The sequence below is a fragment of the Tachysurus fulvidraco genome, chromosome 25 (assembly GCF_022655615.1).
Source record: "Tachysurus fulvidraco isolate hzauxx_2018 chromosome 25, HZAU_PFXX_2.0, whole genome shotgun sequence".
NCBI lineage: Eukaryota > Metazoa > Chordata > Actinopteri > Siluriformes > Bagridae > Tachysurus > Tachysurus fulvidraco.
In genome coordinates, this window is record NC_062542.1 from 968,587 (window position 1) to 975,095 (window position 6,509).

The 6,509-nt window shown below is 37.1% G+C and overlaps 1 protein-coding gene across 1 annotated transcript in view; it reads left to right on the plus strand.

Moving 5' to 3' along the window:
• Positions 1-6,509, plus strand: part of LOC113658007 (myeloid cell surface antigen CD33-like) — a 34,991-nt gene that overhangs the window by 18,887 nt on the left and 9,595 nt on the right. The window lies entirely within an intron of this gene.

Consider the following 6,509-nt stretch of genomic DNA (forward strand, 5'->3'; position numbering starts at 1 on the left):
GATCTATGAGCACATTCAGTTACTTCATAAGTAGAATTCTTTCTCATTAGAGCTCTATTAAATCTCTCAGTGTCTGTAATTAAACACAGTAAAGTCGTGTGATCTACTACTTACTTGTGTTGTACCACTTTAATAGTATTTTATGTGTTTATGTGTATAAGACAATGAGTCAATGGATGAACCGTAACATTAATCAAATATCTGAAGAATAATTCTTTATCTTCATCTTTATCTTCATCTCAGTAAGAACTCAGCTTTGTGTTGCTGAAATATAGTTTATTTTCTAAAGATTATTTCCTTTTACCCAGTGTCACTATGATCACAAACACGAGGACGATGGTGAGAAGTGTGTGTTTTTTATTATGCACACACACACACACACACACACACACACACACACACACACACACACACACACACACACACACAAACACCAAGCCAGTCTCACAACCAGTCTCACAGCAGTTCCTCACACAGGTGACGAAATGTAATCTATAGATCCGTGTTAGTGGCCATGAATTTCCTTTTTTTCGTGTCACTCAGCACAACTTTCGATCTAATCATCTTTCGTGTCTGCACAGCGTTTTTCTTTCTGCCACTCAGAAGCAATTTTGCTCATTTGTTATTCATTTTTAAACTTTAAGCACTACATTACTTTGACACCCAGAAAAGAAACCATAACACAATGTTTATTACCCTACAGAATATAAAGCAATAAAACAAGGATAAAATCTCCTCAATAGATTACATTTCGTGACTATTGCGTGCAAACACACACACACACATTTACACATGTAAGGATGTAAAAAAAATGATGTAATACTGATACATTGAACGGTTTGATATAAGTCAAAAGATGATCTGTGTTTAAAATGCTGTTTTATTTACATTACAATATGCAGTGTTTGCTTGTTTACATTCCACTTTCTTTTGCCGTAAGTTTAATGACCTCTCTGTGATCGATTGCTAATGCCTCGTTCAGCCTGTGTGCGGCACGTGCAGCTGACGTTTGTCCATTACAACATTGGACGTGACTGAAGCTACATTGTGTCCGTGTCATGTTTTCTATTTCCTCTTATACGGGTAAGAACGAGGGTTGTATATTGTGGGAACAAGTCATATATGTGTTTAATATTGTAAGGAACATGCGGGGAGTAAATACTAATGGTTGTATTTATGTAAGCGCGTTTAGCAGGCTAGTGTGAAGTGTTGGCCAGTGTAGCCTGTGTGCTAGCTGTGGAGCACATGGTGGAGCACGTGGATCTAGTTTAACATCGCAGCCACCATTTTCTCTGTGTGTCTGTATACGTTTTATATCATAGGGATGAGGTAAACGTGTTATTGTTGAAGTTTGTGTTGTGTTGAAGTTGTGTTTAAAGAGTGTTTAATGTGAAGAGGCAAGTTAGTTTATTTGTGTAAGCACAATGCTATTACTGAGGATAAAATGTTGTGTATTCTGAATTAATAATAACTATAAAACAGCAGTATTTAGAATTAAATAATATCTATTGTGCTGTTTATTGTTCCAAACACAGAGTAAAGTTTAATCTATTTTGATTTAATTATCTTTTATTAAATGTACTTTTTCAAGGTTATTTGTCAATACTGTTTGAAGATGCTGTAAATACATTTTGATATCTACTGTTTTATGAATGTTTAAAAACAGTATGAATGCTGTGAACACATTTTGGTCTGTTTTGGTAACTCATGTTAAAGGTTAACTCAGGTATTTTAGTAAGATAGTTATAACCTACCAGCTGATATTTTTTCTAATTGTGAAGTTTCTCAGAGAGACATTGTCATGCAAAAGGAAAATAACATGTGTAAGTGTGATGCTGTGTAAATGTTTTATGCTGTTCATGGTAAATGCATTACAACATTGGACGTGACTGAAGCTACATCGTGTCTGTGTCATGTTTTCTATTTCCTCTTATACAGAGGCGTAACACACACGTACTCACACATTCGCGCGCACACACAAACACACACGTACTCACACATTCACACACACACACACACACGCACACACACACACACACACACACACACACACACACACACACACACACACACACACACGTAATCACAAATTCACACACACAAACACATGCGCGGGCACACATACACATACGCGCTCACACACGCATTTACATTTACAGCATGTGACAGACCCCTTATCCAGAGCGACGTACATAAGTGCTTAAATCTCTAACATTGAATACATTAATGCTGGTTCACTAGGTTACATACTAAGATACCATGAGTTTAAAACATTTGTTCAGTTTCAATGAAAAAGTGTCAAAGTTTTTTTTTTTTTTAATGCAAAAGATAAAGAAAGAAGTGCTAGTTGAAGTGTTTCCTGAATAAGTTGGTCTTCAACCGCCGCTTGAAAATAGCCAGTGACTCAGCTGTCCGGACGTCTAGGGAAAGTTCATCCCACCACGTTGGTGCCAGAACAGAGAAGAGTCTTGTAGTAAATAGAAGAGTCTTGTAAAAAACTCACACTGTTCATAATAATAATAACAATAATAATAATAATAATAATAATAATAATAATAATAATAATAATACTAATAATAATAATGGTTTTAGTTTTACCTCCTGCTGAAAATCACAACAGCCAAAATCAGTCCAGCTGTCACCACAACAACCATCCAGAAGATCCATGAATTAGAACTTTCTGAACCTTCGAGGATTTTATTTGTTCAACAGAAAGAACATTAGTGAACATTTAAATATTGAAGTCAATACAAGTTTATTTTTTCCTGCACTCAGAGCCGATCGGCCCTATACGCACACTACGCAAATTGCGTAGGGCCCCACAAATTATGCAAGGCCCCGCCTCCCCCTGCCTCGTTTTACAACGCGTGTTAATGTCTACTGTGTAGCATCGGCGAGGCTTCCCTAAAAAAGGAGCTCATGGGCTTCAGCACCCCTAAAAAGGAGCTCAGCACCGATAAAAAAAAAAAAGCTCAACACCCCTAAAATTTTTATTAATATTTTAGTCCAGCGGGTCGCCGCCGTTGTGGAGTAACACAGGACCTGAGTGACTCGTCCATAGTCATAAACGGAGAGAAGTAGCGCCGGTTACAATGTTCTTCCGCAAGACGCATGCAGTTCTGTTTATTAACCGCTAGAGCGTGAAACAAAAGCAGCAGTGCGACAAATAAACTGCGTACCTGTGTAGTGCGTACGTGTGTCTCTGTTGGTAAAGTTTATCGTTAATTTGATACGCATTTTAACAATCGGGAGTCATGTAAACATGACGTCACGTGCGTCTTTTCTGATCAGTCGTCATGGAAACATGAAGCCCTGGCGTTTGGACCAAAGTGAAAACAAACGCCATATCACTGTATACCACCAGTATGTGTGAAAACACTCACTGTGGCTTTTTAAATGAATTGTTATTCATTCCTAGATTTAGATCTGTTATTTTTCACTTCAGTGAATGAGAGTGTGTGTGCCCTGTGATGGGTTGGCACTCCGTCCAGGGTGTATCCTGCCTCGATGCCCGATGACGCCTGAGATAGGCACAGGCTCCCCGTGACCCGAGAAGTTCGGATAAGCGGTAGGAAATGAATGAGTGAGTGACTATTTCATGAGACTGGGTTGCAAACACACACAAACACACACACACATACACACACACGTTCTCACACACACAGACACACACACACAGACACATACACACACACACAGACACACACACACAAGCTCACACACGCACACATTTACATTTACAGCATGTGACAGACCCCTTATCCAGAGCGACGTACATAAGTGCTTAAATCTCTAACATTGAATACATTAATGCTGCTCACTAGGTTACATACTAAGATACTATGAGTTTAAAACATTTGTTCAGTTTCAATGAAAAAGTGTCAAAGTTTTTTTTTTTTATGCAAAAGATAAAGAAAAAAGTGCTAGTTGAAGTGTTTCCTGAATAAGTTGGTCTTCAACCGCCGCTTGAAAATAGCCAGTGACTTAGCTGTCTGGACGTCTAGGGGAAGTTCATCCCACCACCTTGGTGCCAGAACAGAGAAGAGTCTTGTAGTAAACTTGCCTCTTACCCTCATTTGTGAAATGTGAGTAATATATTTCACTTCCTTTATTGTGTCAAATTTTTGCTTCTCTTCACAAAATAGTTCTAAATAAGGAATATGGTACAGAATAAAGGAAACAATAAAACACAACATGTTGTGCTGCTTTTACAGTAAAACTGTAAAACACACACAAACACACACACATACACACATATTGTACACACACACAAACACACATACACACACATACACACGCAAACACACATACGCACCCACACACACACATACACAAAAACACACACACAGACACACATACACACACACACATACACACAGATACACACACACACACATACAGTACACACACAAACCAACACACACACACACACACACACACACACACTTGGTTTATTAATTCATTATGACTTTGTGAAATCTCTCTAGAGAAATAAGGAGCTCAGATCCTTTAGCTTTTTGCTCTCAGGTGAAGTTCACATACAGAAGTGTGTACTGAAGTAGGTGAGGTGTGAAGGTGTGATCAGTTCATGGTGAATGTATCGTACTGTACTGTGGTGTAGATGTCTGAATCGTCCTCCATCAGCGGCTCAGTGTGGACGTGTCTGTAATCACACACAAACAGACACAAAACTCACACTGTTAATAATAATAATAATAATAATAATAATAATAATAATAATAATAATAATAATGTGAGTAAATAATAGAATAAAGTGATTTATTCTGGATTAAAAGCTTTTATCAACAAGTTATAAAGAACACTAGTTAGCTAACACATAAATGGCACTGTTGGTAAATACAGCATTAAAAGTTCATTAATATTGTTAATACTAGACTGTACTGGGATCATTTTCACAGATGTATCGATTTAACAATCGTCAGTAAAAAGATTTCCCAGCTTTCAGTCAGGACTGATCTAAACTATCATACTTAATAAATATAAATAGAAACAGGAGACAACATTTACACTCGAAAATCTGTGTTTAAGAAGGAAAAAAAACAACCTCTGTTTTTCATGATTTTCATGAAGCTCTCTGTTTGTGACGAAGTGCTCTTATATCTTCTGCTTGTTCTGTCAGTGACAGATATAATGACATTGGAGATGAATGTCTATAATTCTATAGTAAACTTACTAATTGATTCATTAATTATTCAATCATTTGATTAACTTTTTGACATAAAACATTTCTGTCTCATAAAACTTATGTTTCCATATTTTTATTATATATTATATAATAAAATCCGTTAGCTTTTTGGTAGTGATGAGGCTCTTAGTCCCATGAGACTACGACTCACCAGCATTATTGTGACCTTAGCAACTCTTCTCATGAATAAATGAATGAATTAAGACCTTTCATCGGCTGTATGCTGACAACAGCGACAACTGCTGACCGGAATAGTTTCTGTTCTCGACACGTACATTTTAAAACGGCGTATGGGGATGAACGTGTAAAATAAGCTCTAATGGACAGACGGGTTTCTTGTACTGGTGAGTTTTTATTTGTGGTGTAAAATTTGTCCAGTCTTCTTGAAGCTCTCTGTTGTGGAAGAGCTCGCTTTTAATGTTAAACTACCTGAAAGATACCTGAGTGCTGAGGGTCTGTTATAACAATTCACAAGCTCATTGGTTAATGTGTTGGTCTACTGATCGAAAGGTCATAGGTTCGTGTCCCAGGTCCAAGAAGGACCGTGTCCCCTGAGGACCTTAGTCCTTAATTGCTCAGTTGTATAAATTGAAAGAAAAATTTAAGGGGATAAAAGTGTCTGCTAAACGAAAAAAAAACAAGCGACTTCATCACTCACACCCTTTTATTGATAAAATCAATCAAAAACTGGATTTATCACATTTACCTGCAGCCTGCCACTAGAGGGAGACATTCTGTAATAAATCTTTTGTTTGTAAAGACGTGTGTGTGTGTGTGTGTGTGTGTGTGTGTGTGTGTGTGTGTGTGTGTGTGTGTGTGTGTGTGTGTGTTTTAGAGCTGAGAATAAATATGAAGTACTTGTTTCCAACACATTAACATATTTTGTATAATAAACCTTATTTATATACAAAAATGCCTCATTTTTTAGTAAAAAAAAAAACCCAGAATTTTTTAATTATTTTCACTATAGAGGCACAAAAGTTGATGTACAATTACAGGCTGGTATATTTCAAAGGCAGGAGATTGTTGTGAAACCATTTTGCAAATAATAAAACCTGTTTTTCTCCAGGCCAAATTGACTTGAATTCTTATAACTCAAAAATTCTACAATGATCACCATTCTGTTTGTAATATCTATTTTGCCCACCTGATGATGTGATCAACCAACAACAGGCTACACACACACACACACACACACACACACACACACACACACACACACACACACACACACACACACACACACAGAGAGAGAGAGAGTCAAAAACGTGCAATAATTTCAAGTGAATAAAACTTCTTTTAC